At 49.3% G+C, this 22,949-nt stretch overlaps 1 pseudogene; it reads left to right on the forward strand.

The window, feature by feature from the left end:
- The first annotated feature begins 9,808 nt into the window (after positions 1-9,808).
- On the forward strand, positions 9,809-14,444 carry LOC143394822 (nuclear envelope pore membrane protein POM 121 pseudogene; annotated as a pseudogene).
- The last annotated feature ends 8,505 nt before the right edge of the window (positions 14,445-22,949 follow it).

A 22,949-nucleotide genomic window follows, 5' to 3' on the forward strand; every position in this document is an offset into this window, starting at 1 on the left:
TGAATGAAACTGAAGAATATCATGCTAAGTGAAATAATCCAGTCCCATAGAACCAAAGGCCTAATGTTTTCTCTGATATGCAGAAGCTATTTACAACAAGGGGGTGTGGTTAGGGAAGAATAGAGGTACTTTGGATTAGGCAGAGGAGAGTGAAGGGAAGGGAGGAGGTCTGGGGGATGAAAGGATAATAGAATGAATCAGTCATTATTCTGTGTGTGCATATATGATCACATGACCAGTGTTAATTCTATATCATGTACAACCAGAAGAATGAGAAGTTGTACTCCATCTACGTACGAGGTGTCAAAATGCATACTACTGTCATGTATAATTAGAACAAATAAAAAATAAATTTTTAAAAAATAATGGCTTTACAAATTTTGAAATGGTTTGTCAACCCTAGTAAGTGAGAGCCTTTCTTCCCCCAAGCACCAGTATGCAGACCCATCTATCTGGGGTGTTGCCATTTCTCTGGAGAAGAGACCAAGGCACGAGGACACACTCATCCAAAACTTGCATGCAACTCTCCTCTCTCCTGCCCAGGAATCTCTTTTCAGTACAGCAAGGAGTGTCTAGCCTTCCCGTTCTTGCTTACTGAGGATGCCATGTTTATAACCAAGCATGGTCTGCCTTCCTTATTTTTCCACCTCTTCCATGACTCATCTAACTTTGCCTAACATGTTCAGGCTTTTAGAACAAAAATTCTATCAGTTGTACAGGCTTTTCTCGTTTCCCATCATCTCTCTTCTAGGGCAAGGAGCACAAAGTCAGGTACCTGTTTCACTAGGAGAAGGTAAAAGGAAAAATATCCACCAGAAGGGGGGTGGGGAGGATAGATCATGTTTGGCAGCTTTATTGAGATATAATACATACTGTGCAAGTCACCTGTATAATTCAGTGAACTTTACTCTAATCATAAAGTCGGGCAACCATCACTAGTCAGCTTAGAACAATCATCACCTCCTTAGCCATCATTCTTCAGTCCCCCATCCCCCATCCCCAAGTCTGACAACCACTTTCTGTCTCTGCAGATTGTCTATTCCAGACATTTCATATAAATGGAGTCATACAATACACAGTCCTCTGTGATTGGCTTCTTTGACTGAGTCTAATGTTCACGCTTCATCCATGTTGTAGTAGCTACATAGATGTATATTGTCAAGCCAAAGACATCCTTTTAACTTTACCTACCTCCCTTCTAAATCGCAGAGGATGCATTCATTGTGTGTAAAAGGGAGGTTCTGTCCTTCACCCACATGGTCATTCCACATCCAATCTTTGCAGAGGGATCAGTAACTGGACTTCAAATTTGGAAGCCTCAGATCCAAAGTGAAATGATGATGAAGCTCCCAACGAGCCCTCTGCCTGGCCCCTTTCTGTGTATGATTAAGCTCCTGGAACCATCTATTCCTGTGAGCCAAATAAGCTTCCATATGAACCTGCCCTACCCCAATTCCCATGAACTCACACAGAAAGCAAGGAACAGAGGGGACAGCCATGAAGGACCCTCACCTTGCTGAGTCTCTAAAACACAATGCCTGGGGTAAGGGCTTCAATTCTCAAGATTGCTAGAGACGGCCTGTGAGCAGGCAGGGCTTAGGACCCAGCACCAAGTGAGGGCAGCAGTGGGGGCTGCCAGCGGAGGGTTTGCGGCTGGCCTAAGAAGTGGATGAAGAATGGGCTGGAGAGGAGCATGACCATCAGTGAACCACAAAGCCTTTTAGCATCCATTTGCGACTGCTGCTGAACAAACAACTGCGAACACACAGTCACTAGCTGGGGCCAGTGTCTCCTGGGGCAGCCTTGAACTCCAATCCCAAACAAAGGAGAAAGGAGGTGCCCTCCGCAGCCCCACCTCAGTCTCTGCAGCTAAATCCAGACCTCCATGGCTGCCCTCCATCTCCACTGCCTGTCTCCATTTGTGTCCCGGTCCTTGGCAAGATAAGGAGAAGACCCCAACGTCTTTAGTTCAGTGAAGCATGGTCCAGCTTGGGCAGCTCTGTGATGAATGGAGATGACAACTGTTTAGATATCAGCTTTCAGAATCAGATCCTGTTTACCTTATCCATCCCTCCTTGTGGGGGGAGGGGAGACCCAGTTCCTCTGTGTTAAAGGTGATGCAACAGGTTCCATGCCCCTGAAACAAAGGACAGGAGGTTTGGTGAGGCCTTGATTTGTAAAAGCAGAAGAAGAGCTGTCCCCCCAGTGTTCTCCTTCTGTTCCCCATTCATTCTGTAGGGTTCCAGAACCAAAGGTCTGCTCAGCTAGGCTTGGTTTGATCTGAGTGTGGGGTCTGGAGCACACAGGCCCCATGGGTCTCTTAAAGGGGATGTTAATTCTGCAGCAGGAACAAAAGGTCAGACCCACCCACTTACTTCCTCCCCACTTTGATCCATGGTCCAGCCTGACCCACTGGCTCACCTTCTAGACACAAGGGCCAGGGCAAGGAGGAAAAATCTCTTTGGGGGCAGATAGGAAGGCTGCAGTACTGGGGATCCTGGGCATCAGCACTGCTTTCTAGCCGCCTCTTTATTTTATGAACTGTGGGGAGCAGGAGGTCTTACTAAAAAGGAAAACTCTTAGTTAGAAGCCAAACCATAGTAGTAGATGTTCAATAAGATCTTTCATCTGAATTTGTTGACTCTCCAGCATTTGAAAAGGACAGAAAGGACAACAAGGGAAGGAATCATGCTCTTTGAGGTGGGGCTTAAAACAGAAACCAAGAGTCAGGCTGGTGGAACAACTTTGGCCTAGGCTCCAGACGTAGGTCCTATGCCACCAGCCTGGCAGAGGGAAATGCCCATGTTGCTCTGAAGCTCTGCCCCTACTCCTCTCCCCCTGTCCCACAGTCCCCCCCCTCCCCCTCCCCGTTGGCGTCCGCCTGTTTATTTGCTGAGCCCTGGTTTAACAATGCGCTGTTTTTATGAGTTGTGCCGTAGTTCTTGGTAAAGCACTTTAATCCACTTTAATGCCCCCACTCTGGTCCTCCGTGACAGCCTGGTGGTTACTCTAATGCATCCCTCTCACCTCAGGGTTACTAATGAGGTCAGAGGGAACGCAATATCCCAACTGAATAATTCACTAATCAGATGCTACAGACTCCAGTGGTAAAATTTATTTCTGACACCTAAACGGCAAATGGGTTTGTGGACACACTCACTCCCTCTCTTTGCTCCAGAGCTATTTCTGCTAAATGGAGGGCTGCAGTGTTTGCTTAACAAAAGGGCTCTGGTCTGGCCGCAAACTCATCTCCTCATCTGGGGCCTCCTGAGTCTTCAGGGGAACGGGGTGGGGGTGGGGTGGCAGGGCAGAAGAGGCTGGGGCTCTGTTTCCATGGGGCTCACACCAGATCTGCACTGCCCTGGAGCCTCCCCTCCCTTTCCAGCTGACAGCGGGTGATCCTGCCTCCCCACCCTTCCAGTGGACAAGCCTCAGACTCATGCTCCATGTTAGGTCAGTCCTTCCAACCAGTTCAGGTGTCAGGCACCTTGAGAAAGTGTAGACAGCGCCCCATGCTCCAAGAAAATGCACATGTTTGTTGTTCATTCGCATTCTGTTTTTGGGAGTCTTCAGCCCCTCTAAACTCCTCTGGCTCCGGATAAGACTCCTCTCTGCATTGAGCTCTTACTAGATTATCACCAGATTCACTTCCTTACTAAGTACCCACATCCCCAGTTGATAAGATGAAGAGGAAGAGACAGGTGTCTCCAAGTTATCCTCCTACTCTGGGATTCTCTGCATCAAGCAGAGCCCCTAAGGCCTAGTTCTTTATGTGTCAACCCAGCCCAGAGAGCCAGACCCCTGGTAGGAGGACAGACAGCTGCCTCAGAGGGAGGAACTGGCTCCTCAGACTCTCATGCCACCTCCCACAGGGGCTGAAAGGATATATGTCCATCTTCAAGCTCCACTCACAGACAGTGTCCCTGTCTGTCTGAGTGGCAGGTTTGGACTGCAACCACAGTGTCCCAAGGATCTAAAATAACCACCATCATTCTGGAACATTCCATGCTCCCTTGGATCATGCCTAGCTTCTTTTTACCTGCTTCAAGTACCCAGTACCCAGCATATGCAAAGTTAACCACAGTCCTCATGTTTTGGGCTCAGGGTCATGGGTGCCTTGAAAGGCTCTCTCTGCCTTCCAGGTTCAGCCTATCAGGGCACCAGCACACCAAGCAGAGGGCTGTTAACATCAATTGAACCTAATTGCCTGAAATAGGTATACAAGAGAAATATACCTGAATGTTCCTCAAAAATAGAAGCTGTAAATCAAATTGTTCTTCAAATTCTCAGACCTACCAATCAGACATTTCAGTTTAGAGAATTAAAACTGGAACCTTAGGGGCTCTCCTTCTTCTCTTTGGCACCTCCCTGGGGCCTCAGATGCTAGCCAAAGGGCTGCAGAAAAGGACCAACTTTGGCAGATGACTAGACTCCAGCACCAAGCCTAGTCCCCACCCTGGGCAGGAACATGGTGCTCAGGAGAAGGTGCCAGAGGCGCCAGGGCTGTCTGAAAGAGCCAGCTGTGTGGAAGCCGCATAACCCTCAGCCCTGCGTTTTTATGAATCAGCTCCCGTGCCACCTGAGGCTCTTGTGCATGCGCACCTCTCCAGGCCATACAGAGGTGCTGGAGGTGGCAATGCTCAGCAGCTAATGAAAGAAGGAGACTCTCTGCAGCAAGGACAGGACTTGCACAAGCATGGCTGGCCGCTCAGGCAGGCTTAATTGCCTTTCCCCTAGCCCAGTCCCTCCCTCCACAGCGCCCCTCCTTCACCTGCCCTCCTGCTCTCTGCAGAAAGCTAAATGGGCCTCTGCTTCAGGCCCCAGAGACCCCAGGGGTGTGAGGTCCCTGGGCTGAGTCACGTGTGCCCTCCAGGTCACAGGTCCCCAGTCTGCTGTCTGTAAACAGAGGCAAAGGTGGCAGCTCCCCAGCAGCTCATCTGAACCACTCTTTGTGCCAACTGAAGCAGCTCTTCTGCTTGACCCTTGCTCCCAGGTGCCCCTGCTTTGCACTCTGATTCTCATTTAGGGGGCTTCCTCTCTGTCTGGCTCCTGGGAGCCTTGCGCCTGGCATCAGCATCTAAACCCTGCATTTCTGATTCTGGAAGATTAACACCATAGCTCGAGGTCCCCAGCTTAGCTGTGCCAGCAGCTCTGATACCAGGATCTGCCTCTGGCTCCCTGATTACAGCTCTGGGCAGTGTTGTTGTTGACCTTTCCAGATTCCATTCATCGCCCTTCCTCCTCTTGGTGATCAGCCTTGAGACCTGAGTTCAGAAAGAGACTGTACTTATCCTGATACTTGTGGCGACGAGGCCTGGGCCTCTCAGAAAGCAAAGGGAACTACATTTGCTGAGTCACTTCCATGCACCAGGCATTGTGGGAGAGACTTTGATTCTCAAGGCAATTCTAGGGATCATCACTGCCGCCATTCTACCGATAGACAAACTGAGGCTCTGACAGGTTCCGTACGTCACCTGAGCCTCTGCTCACTTTTCTACCTCATTCAGCTCAGGAATAAAGAACAACTGAGTTCTGAGGGACTTAGGGGCACATTCCATAAAAAAAGCAAGATGAACCCTCACCTTTCACAGAAGACCATGGAAGAAAAGACCTCAGCCCTGTTCCCTTAACTCCAACTGAAGCACTCACTCGAGGATTAGTTTCTCCTTGCCAGGATACCACAAGCTCTGGCTCTCAGAAAGGCAGGATGGACAAGTGCATAGGATCCTGCAGGTCTCAAGGCCCTAGCTTGTGGTCTTGGAGGGAGGGTCATCTTACCTTCTAAGCATTGAGATCTGCATTATGGGAAAGGCAGGACTACATGACCTATGTGACCCTTAAGTTTAATCATTCCACATGGCACCCCAGATCCTTAATTCAAGAAGATGGTGATGAACATGATTACAACCAAGATGCTAAGGATATTAATAAATCAAAAAATGAACAATTATTGAAAGCCTGTTACACATAGACATTGTCCTTTGCATTTTATTTGGATCATGTGATTTCACCTTGAATCAATCCCATAAGAATCAGTATTGCTCCTTTTTTTTTATAGATGAGAAAACTGAGCCTCCTAGAAACACACAGCTAGACATTGGTGGAGCTGGGAATCATGCCCAAGCTCTCTGACTCTGTGATCTTAGTGACTATTCAAGGCCCTTGTCTACTGTGCTATCTAAAATACTTTGCCAGACCTACTCTCCTGAGCCCTGGTTTCAAAGAACAGGGCATGCTTTTCCAAGGAGAGGCAGACTGGGAGATAGAAAGTTGGATTTCACATCCATGGCCCTAATCTGGATGTCCATGGCTCAGTTCCATCCATACAACGGAAGAGATAGAGATATAGAGATAGATAGATAGATAGATAGATAGATAGAGCTTGTTTTAATCCAATGTAAGAGATTTTCAAAGACAGGAAGTAAAACAAGTTTCCTTAGAAAGATTGCCTATGTGGGCAATTCCATACCCTGAGGGTGTCCCACTACTGACTTAGTTTCTCCCTCCAAGATGTCCAAGTGAGACGACAAGTGTAGCAAGATGTGCCCTTTTCTTCACTGACTCATCTACATTCTCTTATTCATCTTCACTCCATAATTCATCTACCCATTCATAAATTCCTTTCATCCTTTGAGGGAGTTAATTCATTCAGATATTCACCCATCTCCCCACCCACCATTTATTTATCTACTCAGTCATTTCTCCATTCACCCACTTATCTATCTTCCCTCCCATCCATTCATCGAGCCATTCGCCTATTTATTTCTCTACTTACTAATTTATTCATAAACTCCATTCATCTACCTTTTATCCATCTTTCCATGCAACTACTTCTCCATCCACCAACCTACAAATTTACCATCCATCCATTCATCCACCCACCCATTTATCATTCTATCTAACTCTCCATTTTTTTCTCCTATTCATTCCCCCAACATGTTTTGACCACCTGCTGCGTTCTAGGCCCTGTATTCTGTGCTGAAGATAAAGAGGTAAAGAAATAAGTTCTGTCTTTGAAGAGATCAAACTTAAATGGACAAGACAGTGACCCCAAAATAGGCAATTGCAATAGGATATAAGAAAGAAGGTAAATTAAGAAGCACAGAAGGATATGGGATTTGTAAGGAGGATCTCTATGGAGATAAGTCAGAGAAGCCTTCTCCAAGGAGGTGAAATCTGGCCTGGCTTTCAACAGGTGTTTAGGAGTTAGCAAAGGGGAACAGGCAAAGTCAGTGTTAAGCAAATAAACTGCATCCATAAAAGCAAAAGAATCATGAAAGAAAACAAAGCACCAGAGCAGTGGTTCTCAACCAGGGGTGATCCGTGTACTTCAGAAGAGAATAAGCAATGTCTAATAAACTTTTGGTTGTCACAGCTGAGAGGTAAAGGGAGACAGGTACTACCAGCATCAAGTAGGTAGAGGCCAGGAATCCTGCTAGACACCCTACAATACATAGGAGAGCCCCAACCCCAAACAATTAGCCAAACTAAAACTTAATAGTGTCAAGGTCAAAAACTGAAAAACCTACTTTAGAAGGACAGCAAATGGTTCAGGATGGTAGGTGTGAAGAAAGGAGAAAGCAAAGAGAAAATCCTAGGGAGATAAACAGGAGCTAGATCAAAGATAGCAAGTGTTTATTGAACATTTATCCTGCAGGAAGTTTTAGCATGGGTGCTGGGGACCCAGAGATAAAACGGGATCCAATCATTGCCCTCCAACATTGCAATTCTATTGGAGAAACGGCACACATCCATGAGGGAAGAGGAACCTCTACGAATTGAGACCTTACTATGTACCAATCACTATACTAGAATCTTATATGATATGTCCTGGATTCCTTTGGATAATTCAATTAGGCAGGTTCCATTTTCCAAGTGTGAAAGCTGAATCTAAGAAATTTTTTTAATGGTTCTAACAATCATTAGGTCAAATCTAGTTGACCATCTGTTTTTTAATATTTATTTTTTAGTTTAAGGTGGACACAATATCTTTATTTTTTATTTTCATATGGTGTTGAGGATCAAACCCAGTGCCTCGCACATGCCAGGCAGGCGCACTACACTTGAGCCACATCCCCAACCTTCTGTTTTGTGTGTTTTTCTTTATATAAATAAAATTTTATTGGAAAATAGAGGGGGGAAAAACCCTGCCTCTGTGTCACACAGTTAGTAGTGATACACCAAGTCCATTTCCCCCAGCCTGACAACTCAAGGTGGCACACTCAGAGCAAATTAATAGTAGAGATCCTGATGGAGAGGGTGGTCCACAGAGTTCATGGGGAAAGCACAACTTGGCCTTGAATGAAGAAGAGGAGTCAGATATGCAGGAAGGACAGGGAAGAGGGAAAATAGAGTTAATAAAGGCACAGGTGAGCAAAGAATGTGGCAGGTTCTGGGAACCCTGGGAGGCTGGGGGACTGGAGGGTGGAGGAGGAAAAAGGTCCAAATGCAGCAAACTCCATGTGGGGCCTTGCAGGTTCAGGAAAGATGTGTATATAGCCGAGGGACAGATAGGAGGTCAAGACATGAGCATTTGTAATATCTGAGGAATGAAGAGAGAGGTGGAGGAGTTGAGAGGAGTTTGTTTTAAACTTGAGGTTTACCTCTATTCCTGGCCCTTCTGACTGTGGAAACTGCCTCTCCCTGTGCCCATCTATTTCCAAGAGGAAGGGTCAGCCAGAAGCCAAAGGAGAACCTATTGTTGTGGCCTGCTTGGCCAGCCCTGAGGGACAGAGCTGCTGTCTTTGGAGGCCCATATTCACCTCTGTTAAGAGAGTTGCTGCCACTCCCTCCACTCCTTTGCACTAACCACATGTTTTTCACACACACACACACGCCCCAGACATGAGAATTTAATGTACACTGTTCATCAGATAAGGGAGACAGTTTGTTGAAGAAAATGTTTGCTGGGGCTATTGCTCTGAGCAGCACCAGGGTGAGTGGCTCAAAGAGAATCAATTTCATCCAAGAAATCTGAAAAGAGACAGGAAGGGGAGGGGCTCACTTCAGCAGTAGCCAAAGAGACAAGGGAGCTCAGGCCACGAAAAATCCTTCCAAATTGAATTTCTGGCCCTGGTGGAGACAAGCCAGGGCTGCTGGCAAGAGAGGCCTAACCTCTATGGAAGAACCCTGGGTTCCTGGGTCTGAGAGTCACCTTTGGCCTCTAAGGAGGCACTTGAAAAGGAGAAAAGCATTCCAGGAGGATAGTGCTCCTCTGTAGAATACCCCACCACTGATATCTGGAGACCTCCTTTTCTCCTTCACCCTTAGCATCTTACTCCCTCCTGATTGGAAATGAGGAGTTCCAGAGACTCTACCTCCAGAACAAGGGTCTTAGAGGTGGGACAATTCAGACAGAGAGGCAGGAGGCTGGAACAGGGGCATTACCTTCCACCTGTGAAGGCTCCAAGGAGGAGGCAGCTTCAGGCCAGGCTTCACTGCTCTGGATCCAAAAGGAATCTTTAATCACCCCTCGGTGGGCTGCTCTGAATCCGGCAAAGCCCTCCCTTGGACATCACTTGGAGAGCACCTGAGTGGGTGATGCTTGGTTGACTGTGAGGTCATGATCAATACTATGTCTACAAAGGAGCATGCTGGGGAAGTGATGGCCAGATTGTGTGTATGCGTATACCCGCGTACGCTTGTGTGACTCTGCACACTGTGTGAGCGTGCAACCAGAGCATCGAGCCAAATTCTGCCCAGTCCACCGCCCCGATAGCCTCTCCAACTCTGAGCTGATGGACCACACACCTTCTGGCCTGGGGTAGGAAGGCCGCGAAGAAATCTTCCCTGCGACGCGGAGGTGCTTATGTCTCTGGCGGCTGTGACTGGGGAAGGCGAGCGGCAGCGGCCCCCCATAGCTCGCACCCAGGGCTTGGCCCGGGGCTGCGGCGGGCCAGCGCGGGCGGCGCTGCTGGGCCTCGCGCTGCTGGGCTTCGCGCTGCTGCTGGGCCTCGTGCTGTACCTGGCGCGTGCAGGACCGTTGGTAGCGTGGTTGGCCGTTGGGGCTACCACGGTCTGGTGGCGACCGAGCCGCGAGCTCCGTGGCCCGCGCGCCGTGCTCTTGTCGTCATTCGTTCGCAGCCAGCGGAGGCAAGGAACACTGCTCCTCTCCCCTCTAGCCAACGCGGCAGCAAACGGAAAGCTCCTAGAGCCTCGGACTCTGGTCAAAGGACTCGAACCCGCTGAACTGCTCCTCATGGGCAGCTACCTGGGTAAGCCCGGCCCTCCGCAGCCTGCCACCGCGCAGGAGGGCAGGGACCCGAGGGAGCGGCCTGTCCGCCGCCGCCTGCCCACCCGCTCCTCGCCACCTACACCTGCGACCCAGCGGGTCCCGCAGCGCGGTTACCCCTCTCTCCCGACCCCTTTCCACCAACCCCCCAAGAGGTCTATGCATGGGGATTGTGGGACTTTGGCCAATCCCTTTGTGATAGTTCCTCCAAGACGCTATCCAATTCAGCAGGCCCAGTATTCCATGCTAGGGGTACTGCCCACGGTGTGCTGGAATGGTTGTCCCAAGAAGGCTGTACTTTCGGTTCGGAACTCAAAGATGGTGTGCAGCCCAGGGACTGTGAGGATTGCCCCTCCGGACAGCAGGTTAACTCGTCGTCGAATACCAGGGCAGTTAATCAACTCAACCCTGCCCTCACCATCTGGTAATGTCCCAGACTCCTGTGCCAAGGAGAACGATCTCAGAGAGGGGAAGAAAAGGGTCGCGGAGGAAGACGACCAATTACTTGCTGATGGTCAGGAGAATAAGAAGAGACGCCAGGATAGCAGTAGGAGTGGACAGTCTCCATCTGTGCCCCTGGTGGCCAATGGAGTCTCCACTTCTTCTGTGCCTAACCCTGGGTCTCTGAAAAGAGTTCTCCCTTCCCAGAGCTCAGGAGAACATCCGAGTAAGCGATCTTGTACCTCGCGGGTTGGCTCCCTGACAAGCACCTGCGGCCGCAATGCCATCACCAGTTCCTATAGTTCTACCCGAGGCATCTCTCGCCAGCAGCTGTGGAAGAGGAGTGGCTCCGTTTCATCTCCCTTCTCTAGCCCAGCTTCCTCCCCAGAGAGGCCAGCCAAGAAAGCAAGAGAAGAGAAGCCACCTCAGCCTTCTTCCACTCCTCAGGTGGCCAACAAGGAGTCCCAGGGCCAGAAGGCTGTAGACACTCCCACTCAGAAGCAGCAGAACTCGGGGGCTTCCCCGTCTACACCTGGCAGCTCCAGACAGCGGAAACGGAAGATTCCGCTGGTGCCCAGGCGGCGGAACAAACTGACCTTGCCTTCACCACCTCAGCTCGGTTATCCCATCACGGCTGAGGACTTTGACCTGGAGAAGAAAGCCTCGCTCCAGTGGCTGAACAAGGTCTTAGAGGACAAGACTGATGTTCCTCCGAAGTTGGTCAGTGAGAAGCCACCCGACACTCAGCCTTCTTTCACCCTGCCTGCTGCGAGTACCACTTCCTCAGCAGCCTCCTGGCCAGCCCTAGGCACTAGCCTGAAGAAGACGCAGAGTGTCCCAGGACCATCCCTCCCAGAAGCTTCACCTCTGAAGACACCCAGTCTTCTGGACTCTCTTGGCTCTTTACCATCAGGGCCCCTGCCAGAAACCCCTTCAGACTCAAAACCCACAGCCACCTTTTTGGGACTGGTCCCTGCTTCCCCCACAGCACCAGTCGCTGACACCAAGTCACCTCCAGCCCTTCAGGCTGACACATCTACCCCCTCCCCCATGCAAGGAGTGATGTTTGGTGGCATGTCAGACAGCCAGACCTCTGACCCTTCCTCCCCAGGTGCCCTAGCCATGTCTTCTGCTTCTCCCACCTTCAAGCCTATTTTTGCAATGGCACCTAAAAGTGAGAGTGAAGGCCCCTTGCCATCTAGTCTGTCCAACCTCCCCACAATGACCAGCACTGCCACCTCAACTTCTAAGCCCATCTTTGGTGACCTAGGGCCACCTGTGGCTGTGCCCTTGCCTGCTCCCTTTTCCTTTAAGCCAACAACTGCTGTGACGGCTGCTGCAGCCCCAGCGGCCCCTCTGTTTGCTGGCCTGGCCACTGCCACCTCTGTCGTGGCTTCCACCACCACCACCACCACCAGTGTGTCCAAAGACTCTAGTTCCAAATCTGCTTTTGGCTTTGGGGTCAACAGTGTGGCCAGTACTGGGAGCAGCACAACTAGCAGCATGACTTCCGCCTCTCAGCTCTTCCCCTTTGGGGTGCCCCCTGCTTCTGTCACCAGCTCTGCCAGGGCCATGGGCTCTGAATTCCAGTTTGGCAGGGCCCCCATCATGCAGACATCCACAGCAGCGACCACCTTTGGCCAGTCTCTGCCTGGTGCTGTTCAGATGGCAACCAGCAGCAGCAGCAGCAGCAGCAGCAGCAGCAGCACTGCTGGCTTCCGTGGCGTCCGGGGCTCCCTCACAACCTCAGCCCTGGCCGCCACCTGCCAGCCTACCCTGACTTTCAGTAACACCACCACTCCTGCATTCAAGATTCCCTTTCGCTTAAGTGCCAAGCACAGGGTCGCAGCACACCCAGTAGTCATCCCCCAGCCCAAATTTGGGGCTGCCAATGGGCAGCAGCAGAGGTCCACCAAGCCAGCCCTAACCCCAAGCGTTGGCAGCCCTTTTCCTTTTGGGAACTCTGGGGCCCCTGCCCCATCTGTAGCACCAGTGCTAAGGCCAATGTCAGCGCTGGCGGCAGCGCTGGCCCAGCCGGCCCAGCCGGCCTTTGGCAGCTCAGCGCAGACAGGTTTTGGCTTGAAAACCACAGCCTCAGCCTTCAGCGTCCCTGCCAGCACAAAGAAAGCCTTTGGTGTAGCCACCACCTCTGGCTTCAGAGCTACCACCCACACCACTAGCAGTGGGACCAGCAGCTCAGTGTTTGGCAGCTCAACTTCGTCCCCTTTCATGTTGGGGGGACCTGTAGCCCCAAGTGTTGGGCTCAGTGTGGCTGCCCCAGACACCAACTCCACCTCTGGGGCATTCAATTTTGGACCTGGACAGAGTGGTTCCACAGGCACCACCACCCCCTTTGTGGGGGTCTTAAGTCAGAATGCCCTGGGGATTCCCAGCCAGGGAACACCATTTGCCTTTAATGTAGCCAGCACATCTGAGAGCAAACCTGTGCACGGAAGCATCTCCACACCTACCTTTGGGCGGAGCACCCTAACCGCTGGAGTGGGCACAGCGGGCAACAGCCTTTCCATTGGGGTGTCCTCCATACGCACCCAAGGCTTTGTTGGAGTCGGGTCCTTTGGATCAGCATCCCCTTCATTTTCCATTGGTGCGGGACCCAAGACCCCAGGTGCTCGACCAAGACGGCAGGCCCGAAGGCAGCACAACCTGTAAGAAATAGATTCTGTCCCCGTCCCCATCTTCATTCCCCTGTCCCTGTCTCCAATCCCCTATCCCTGTCTCCAATCCCCTGTCCCCACCTCCATTCCCCTGTCCCAGTTTCCATTCCCCTGTCCCCACCTCCATTCCCCTGTCCCAGTCTCCATTCCCCTGTCCCAGTCTCCATTCCCGTGTCCCAGTCTCCATTCCCCTGTCCTACTCTCCATTCCCCTGTCCCAGTCTCCATTCCCCTGTCCCAGTCTCCATTCCCCTGTCCTACTCTCCATTCCCCTGTCCCAGTCTCCATTCCCCTGTCCCCATCCCTTTCCCCTGTCCCTATTCCCCTGTCCCCACCCCATTCCCCTGTCCCCCTCCCCATTCCCTTGTCCTTGCCCAAATCTGGACCTCAGCACCTACTAGGAAGAGCCTCTGACTCTTCAAGTTCCATAAAACAAAACTACCCTAGATCTCTAGCTTCAGCCACCAGGGTGGTGGTAGCAGCCCAGGGGCTCTTTCCCTTCTGGAGGAAGCAGGCGCCTCAGGGAGGAAGCAGGCAGTGGCAGGGCCGAAGCCTGATAACCTGTACTTGAACAGTTGCACTGGTGTTGAGAGCCACAGCCCAGTCGGGATGGTGCCTGGCGTTTTGCCAGGGGGAGTGGTTGAGAGGTGGCGCCAGGGAGCCATTAGGAATGGTGATGGTTGAGCTCTCCTGGAGTTCCTGGAGAGTTTGCCTGGGTGGCATATTCCTAGGTTCCAAGTTAGTTCCTGCTTGAATCTACAAGTGGCTCGTGACCTCCCGGTTATTTGTGCCCAGCCAGGCTGCGGGATGCAGCTGAAGAACTAAAGGAACATCTGTACATAGTGTTGGCTCACTTCCCTGACTCATTTAGTATGTCCCTTAGTCAGGTGGCCTCCCTTCCCACCTTTTCCCCCAAGAGCCATCCTTGCCAGAGCGTGCAATGCACACAACTTGAATTTCTGTTGCATTTGGTGGGATTGGATAAAATGAATAATTTTCAGTCACAAGCGGGGAGGTCTTTTGGATCAGCAGCCCCTTCATTTTCCATTGATGGTGGGACCCAAGACCCCAGGTGCTCGACCAAGACTGCAGGCCTGAAGGCAGCACACCCGTAAGAAGTAGCTTCTGTCCCCATCTCCATTTCACATTATTTATAAAATAAGAATTATATTTATATAATAACATGGGCAAAAGGGACTCCAGTCCCTCAAGAAAGCTGTCTGGGACAGCACTTGAGCCCTTTCTTTACACAGAGATCACCCAACTGTGCAGCTAATTCCTGATCACCGGCATTCATACTTACCACTTCAATGAACCAAGATGGGAGGAATTTAAAAGCTTAAATACAAAAATGAATTTTTACTTTGTTAAAATATTTTAACACATGATTCTCCTAAAGAGGATGGGCATGGCAGCAGTTTTACTTGGTTCTCTTCCTCTGGTCTTTTTGCCTGGGAGACCCAAGTGGGTGTTGCTTGGGCTGCCCCCTTTCGCCCTGCCAAGTGCGAGTCAAGTCTTATCTTCAGCCCTCTGCCAGTTTGGCCCCGAAAAACTTGGTAGCTCAAGACTGTCAGGCTGGCAGAGCTGGGAGTGACAGAAGCTCCTGGAGAGGGCAGGATGCCTCCAACTGCCCTCAGCCGCCACCTCCACCTGCTGGCCTCGCTGCCCATTGTCTGCCTCTCCTCTTTGGGAGGAGTATGAATTCCTATGCCTAAATTTAAAAAAATATTTAAACTTAAAATTTTAACAAAAATTCATTTTTTAATTTAAGCTAAATTGCCTTTTAAATTCCTCCAAGCTTGGTTCATTGAGGTGACTAGGTATGATTGCTGGTGACCAGGAACTAGCTGCATAGTTAGGTGATGCCTGTGTGGTGAAGGGGCTCAAGCGCTGTCCCCAGGCAGCTTTCCTGAGGGAGTGGAGCTCCTTCTGGCTGTGTTATATAAATCTTATAAATAATGTAATGGAGCTGTATCCTTTTGTGACTAAGGTTGAATATCTTGTGACAGGGGACTCCCACCCCAAGATCAGTGGGGCACCTGTGTTAGCCTGGCTCTGTGCCAGGCTGAAAAAAGAACTGAGACCCAAGTCCCAAATTCCTGTTAGGGTTGGAGGGGTAAGAGTGGGCCACATGTTTAAAAATGAAGCTTCTACCTATGCCTGATGTAAAGTGGATCCTCTTAAATTTATGAGCTAGTTCACCTCAGCTTACGGGCAGGCCACTCGGCTCAGGAACACCTTGGTGGGAAGGGGGGCTGGTACCGCCTGGGCGTGGGTATGTATATATGTATATGTTTGTGCATTGGACAGAACAGGAGGTTGAGGTTTTTCCATTATAAATAAAAATTTAATTCCTGTTGAATCTAGTTGGACTTTTTAGTATGAATGTGAGATTTTCCTTCCTGCTCATGTCATTAAATTTTTTTTTTTTTTAAATGGACCTTGAAGGCCTGGAGTGAGGGCAGGACTGTGGACTCTGCCCCTACATCCTGGTAAAGCTCGTTCAATCCAGACTCTGGGGAGCTATGTATCAGGTTTCCCAACAGCATACACAGCAGTAGAACTTTCCGAACACCATGCCACTATGTGGTCTGAATGAGGTGCCCCTTTATCTTTCCTCCAGGATTGCCACTGTGTCAAAGACCTTTAGGTGTCATTACAGGTATTACATCCACTAGAACTGTCGGGTGCAGTGCTTCAAAGTGCCTGGAAAAGTACCTGGCACGTACTAGGCGTGCAAGATGTACTTGTTAAAGAAATAAACTTTTACTTTATTTATGCCTCACTCTCGCCCCAAAAGAAAGACAGCTCTGTCTTAGAAATTTGCCAGGGAAGAAGCTAAGGTATAGAAGCTCAGTAACTCACACCAGGTCACTGAGCTTGTGAGGGATGGAGCTGGGGCTAGTATCCATGTCCTTCTCACTCCAGAGCTCATCCCATCTTCATCCCAACATTATAGCATTTTAAACCATAATAAGAGGTATCATCTTCAACTTGGGGGTTGTAACGGATTACATAAGATACAATGTAAATCTGAACAGAATGAATTGCTGTGGCCAGGATCAGTCAAAGGAAAGAGGCCTAGTGGTAACTAGAAGAGGGGAGAAAGAATGGACAGGGATTTCAAAGAGCCCCAAGGTCTTGCCTCCAGGGTACATGGTCCACCCTGAAGAGAGGCCCTTCTCTAGTAGCCTCAGCTATGCCTCATTAGGACACAAGGACATAAAACCCCTTAGGGCCAGGAACCCTCTTTCAATAAGACCTGGATCTGGTAGAACAGTGGCAACAGTGCAGAAGCTGAGCCACTTTGGAATGAAGGAAGATTCCCCTTCCCCCTGGCTACTAGCCAAGGTAAGACTTGCCGGTGGCCATTCATGATCTAGGACCTTGATCCTGTCCCACCCCTCCACTGCCCAGACCCTCCATGGCAAATCAGCCACTGCCATTCTGGGGCATATAGAAAGTTTAGACATCAGAAACAGGTGGTTTCCTTGGGGTCTGATCCCCTTTGACCTCTAGCTCACCTGGTGCTACCATTCAGGCCAGTGCCTCTGAAATCCAGCCACCTCTATCTATGCCTTACATTCCTCTGCTTTTCAGCTCAGGCCTTTGTCCCTCCTGGACATTCCTGACTGTCCCTAAGAGCTCACGCCAGCCCCTCCAATGCTGAACTCCAAGCAAAATCCCTGGCCCTTCCCCCAGAGCAGAGCTGCTCAAACCACTGCAGAGGGGTCAGGCTCTCCTGGCCATGGGGAGATCATTATTTTAGAATGTGCCCGCACCTTGAGGAAGTGTCAGGGCACAGAGCAGAGTGAAAATAACAAACCAACACCACCCGACAACGAATGCCACACAACAGGGACCTGACAAATGAAGAAAATAACTTAAAGGGGAAAAAAAATGTTTAATGCTCTGAATCTTGACAGGGCCACAAGAGGTGACTGAAGTCTCCAAAGGTTAAGTTCTCCAAATTAGGACACTGTCCCTGTGGTACTGTGCTTGGCCCTCTTCCCTGTGTCAGGGGTCACCAGGCTAAGGCGTGCCAGTTTATTCAGAGGGCAGATGTTGGAGGTTCCATCTGGAGGGAACAGACTTACAGGCCACGTGAAGTGATCCAAAATAGGGTCACCAGGCCCAGGGTTAGAGAGGGAGAAGAGGTCAAGGAGAAAAGCCCAATGGCACAGACAAAAGGGGAAGGTCAGGGCAGGAGAAGGGGTTGGACAGGGTTTAGAGAGGTTCCTGAGCCTAGGACAGCTTCTCCTACCCTTCTCATATCATGAGGGGTTTTGAAAGGGATGTCTGTCTTCACTGCTCATCGTCTACTCCTCCTGTTCTGGTAACAGTTTCCACTTTCCCTCCCAAGACCACCTCCCCCGTGCTCAGTCCATGGTTTAGGGTGGTGTCCCAGGGTATTACATCCTCCACCATGTCAATGACTCATGGACTGGCTTGAGAGTAATGCCAGTGGAGAAAAAGGAACTAGGGTCTGACCCCTTGGCAGAGACAGGGCATAAGCTCCTTACTCCACATTGTGGAGACCCCCCCCCACCTAAAAAAAGGGCAAGATCAATGGACTAAAAAATATGGGGTGAGAGAGAGTGAATGGCATTATTTGGACCCTTGGAGCCAGCTATACCTGACATTTCAGTTGCATAAGTTGGAAATTTTTATTTAGGTTGAAGCCACTCTGTGTTGATTTCTGTCACTTACAACCAGAAAGCTTTTGATTCATCCAGATGTTCCAGGTCCTTTAAAGAAGTCAAAACAGGTGTCATTCTGGCTGATGGCAACCAGCTCAGGCAGGCTTAATTGCCTTTCCCCTAGCCCAGTCCCTCCCTCCACAGCGCCCCTCCTTCACCTGCCCTCCTGCTCTCTGCAGAAAGCTAAAGGGGCCTCTGCTTCAGGCCCCAGAGACCCCAGGGGTGTGAGGTCCCTGGGCTGAGTCACGTGTGCCCTCCAGGTCACAGGTCCCCAGTCTGCTGTCTGTAAACAGAGGCAAAGGTGGCAGCTCCCCAGCAGCTCATCTGAACCACTCTTTGTGCCAACTGAAGCAGCTCTTCTGCTTGACCCTTGCTCCCAGGTGCCCCTGCTTTGCACTCTGATTCTCATTTAGGGGGCTTCCTCTCTGCCTGGCTCCTGGGAGCCTTGCGCCTGGCATCAGCATCTAAACCCTGCATTTCTGATTCTGGAAGATTAACACCATAGCTCGAGGTCCCCAGCTTAGCTGTGCCAGCAGCTCTGATACCAGGATCTGCCTCTGGCTCCCTGATTACAGCTCTGGGCAGTGTTGTTGTTGACCTTTCAGATTCCATTCATCGCCCTTCCTCCTCTTGGTGATCAGCCTTGAGACCTGAGTTCAGAAAGAGACTGTACTTATCCTGATACCTGTGGCTACGAGGCCTGGGCCTCTCAAAAAGCAAAGGGAACTACATTTGCTGAGTCACTTCCATGCACCAGGCATTGTGGGAGAGACTTTGATTCTCCAGGCAATTCTAGGGATCATCACTGCCGCCATTCTACAGATAGACAAACTGAGGCTCTGACAGGTTCCGTACGTCACCTGAGCCTCTGCTCACTTTTCTACCTCATTCAGCTCAGGAATAAAGAACAACTGAGTTCTGAGGGACTTAGGGGCACATTCCATAAAAAAAGCAAGATGAACCCTCACCTTTCACAGAAGACCATGGAAGAAAAGACCTCAGCCCTGTTCCCTTAACTCCAACTGAAGCACTCACTCGAGGATTAGTTTCTCCTTGCCAGGATACCACAAGCTCTGGCTCTCAGAAAGGCAGGATGGACAAGTGCATAGGATCCTGCAGGTCTCAAGGCCCTAGCTTGTGGTCTTGGAGAGAGGGTCATCTTACCTTCTAAGCCTTGAGATCTGCATTATGGGAAAGGCAGGACTACATGACCTATGTGACCCTTAAGTTTACATTCCACATGGCACCCCAGATCCTTAATTCAAGAAGATGGTGATGAACATGATTACAACCAAGATGCTAAGGATATTAATAAATCAAAAAATGAACAATTATTGAAAGCCTGTTACACATAGACATTGTCCTTTGCATTTTATTTGGATCATGTGATTTCACCTTGAATCAATCCCATAAGAATCAGTATTGCTCCTTTTTTTTTTATAGATGAGAAAACTGAGCCTCCTAGAAACACACAGCTAGACATTGGTGGAGCTGGGAATCATGCCCAAGCTCTCTGACTCTGTGATCTTAGTGACTATTCAAGGCCCTTGTCTACTGTGCTATCTAAAATACTTTGCCAGACCTACTCTCCAGAGCCCTGGTTTCAAAGAACAGGGCATGCTTTTCCACGGAGAGGCAGACTGGGAGATAGAAAGTTGGATTTCACATCCATGGCCCTAATCTGGATGTCCATGGCTCAGTTCCATCCATACAACGGAAGAGATAGAGATATAGAGATAGATAGAGAGATAGAGAGAGAGAGAGCGCTTGTTTTAATCCAATGTAAGAGATTTTCAAAGACAGGAAGTAAAACAAGTTTCCTGTAGAAAGATTGCCTATGTGGGCAATTGCATACCCTGAGGGTGTCCCACTACTGACTCAGTTTCTCCCTCCAAGATGTCCAAGTGAGACGACAAGTGTAGCAAGATGTGCCCTTTTCTTCACTGACTCATCTACATTCTCTTATTCATCTTCACTCCATAATTCATCTACCCATTCATAAATTCCTTTCATCCTTTGAGGGAGTTAATTCATTCAGATATTCACCCATCTCCCCACCCACCATTTATTTATCTACTCAGTCATTTCTCCATTCACCCACTTATCTATCTTCCCTCCCATCCATTCATCGAGCCATTCGCCTATTTATTTCTCTACTTACTAATTTATTCATAAACTCCATTCATCTACCTTTTATCCATCTTTCCATGCAACTACTTCTCCATCCACCAACCTACAAATTTACCATCCATCCATTCATCCACCCACCCATTTATCATTCTATCTAACTCTCCATTTTTTTCTCCTATTCATTCCCCCAACATGTTTTGACCACCTGCTGCGTTCTAGGCCCTGTATTCTGTGCTGAAGATAAAGAGGTAAAGAAATAAGTTCTGTCTTTGAAGAGATCAAACTGAAATGGACAAGACAGTGACCCAAAATAGGCAATTGCAATAGGATATGAGAAAGAAGGTAAATTAAGAAGCACAGAAGGATATGGGATTTGTAAGGAGGATCTCTATGGAGATAAGTCAGAGAAGCCTTCTCCATGGAGGTGACATCTGGCCTGGCTTTCAACAGGTGTTTAGGAGTTAGCAAAGGGGAACAGGCAAAGTCAGTGTTAAGCAAATAAACTACATCCATAAAAGCAAAAGAATCATGAAAGAAAACAAAGCACCAGAGCAGTGGTTCTCAACCAGGGGTGATCCGTGTACTTCAGAAGAGAATAAGCAATGTCTAAAAAACTTTTGGTTGTCACAGCTGAGAGGTAAAGGGAGACAGGTACTACCAGCATCGAGTAGATAGAGACCAGGAATCCTGCTAGACACCCTACAATACATAGGAGAGCCCCAACCCCAAACAATTAGCCAAACTAAAACTTCAATAGTGTCAAGGTCAAAAACTGAAAAACCTACTTTAGAAGGACAGCAAATGGTTCAGGATGGTAGGTGTGAAGAAAGGAGAAAGCAAAGAGAAAATCCTAGGGAGATAAACAGGAGCTAGATCAAAGATAGCAAGTGTTTATTGAACATTTACCCTACAGGAAGTTTAGCATGGGTGCTGGGGACCCAGAGATGAAACGGGATCCAATCATTGCCCTCCAACTTTGCAATCCTATTGGAGAAACGGCACACATCCATGAGGGAAGAGGAACCTCTACGAATTGAGACCTTACTATGTACCAATCACTATACTAGAATCTTATGATATGTCCTGGATTCCTTTGGATAATTCAATTAGGCAGGTTCCATTTTCCAGGTGTGAAAGCTGAATCTAAGAAATTTTTTTAATGGTTCTAACAATCATTAGGTCAAATCCAGTTGACCATCTGTTTTTTTAATATTTATTTTTTAGTTTTAGGTGGACACAATATCTTTATTTTTTATTTTCATGTGGTGTTGAGGATCAAACCCAGTGCCTCGCACATGCCAGGCAGGCGCACTACACTTGAGCCACATCCCCAACCTTCTGTTTTGTGTGTTTTTCTTTATATAAATAAAATTTTATTGGAAAATAGAGGGGGGAAAAACCCTGCCTCTGTGTCACACAGTTAGTAGTGATACACCAAGTCCATTTCCCCCAGCCTGACAACTCAAGGTGGCACACTCAGAGCAAATTAATAGTAGAGATCCTGATGGAGAGGGTGGTCCACAGAGTTCATGGGGAAAGCACAACTTGGCCTTGAATGAAGAAGAGGAGTCAGATATGCAGGAAGGACAGGGAAGAGGGAAAATGGAGTTAATAAAGGCACAGGTGAGCAAAGAATGTGGCAGGTTCTGGGAACCCTGGGAGGCTGGGGGACTGGAGGGTGGAGGAGGAAAAAGGTCCAAATGCAGCAAACTCCATGTGGGGCCCTGCAGGTTCAGGAAAGATGTATATAGCCGAGGGACAGATAGGAGGTCAAGACATGAGCATTTGTAATATCTGAGGAATGAACAAAGAGGTGGAGGAGTTGAGAGGAGTTTGTTTTAAACCTGAGGTTTACCTCTATTCCTGGCCCTTCTGACTGTGGAAACTGCCTCTCCCTGTGCCCATCTATTTCCAAGAGGAAGGGTCAGCCAGAAGCCAAAGGAGAACCTATTGTTGTGGCCTGCTTGGCCAGCCCTGAGGGACAGAGCTGCTGTCTTTGGAGGCCCATATTCACCTCTGTTAAGAGAGTTGCTGCCACTCCCTCCACTCCTTTGCACTAACCACATGTTTTTCACACACACACACACGCCCCAGACATGAGAATTTAATGTACACTGTTCATCAGATAAGGGAGACAGTTTGTTGAAGAAAATGTTTGCTGGGGCTATTGCTCTGAGCAGCACCAGGGTGAGTGGCTCAAAGAGAATCAATTTCATCCAAGAAATCTGAAAAGAGACAGGAAGGGGAGGGGCTCACTTCAGCAGTAGCCAAAGAGACAAGGGAGCTCAGGCCACGAAAAATCCTTCCAAATTGAATTTCTGGCCCTGGTGGAGACAAGCCAGGGCTGCTGGCAAGAGAGGCCTAACCTCTATGGAAGAACCCTGGGTTCCTGGGTCTGAGAGTCACCTTTGGCCTCTAAGGAGGCACTTGAAAAGGAGAAAAGCATTCCAGGAGGATAGTGCTCCTCTGTAGAATACCCCACCACTGATATCTGGAGACCTCCTTTTCTCCTTCACCCTTAGCATCTTACTCCCTCCTGATTGGAAATGAGGAGTTCCAGAGACTCTACCTCCAGAACAAGGGTCTTAGAGGTGGGACAATTCAGACAGAGAGGCAGGAGGCTGGAACAGGGGCATTACCTTCCACCTGTGAAGGCTCCAAGGAGGAGGCAGCTTCAGGCCAGGCTTCACTGCTCTGGATCCAAAAGGAATCTTTAATCACCCCTCGGTGGGCTGCTCTGAATCCGGCAAAGCCCTCCCTTGGACATCACTTG

This window comes from Callospermophilus lateralis, chromosome 3 (assembly GCF_048772815.1).
Source record: "Callospermophilus lateralis isolate mCalLat2 chromosome 3, mCalLat2.hap1, whole genome shotgun sequence".
Lineage (NCBI taxonomy): Eukaryota > Metazoa > Chordata > Mammalia > Rodentia > Sciuridae > Callospermophilus > Callospermophilus lateralis.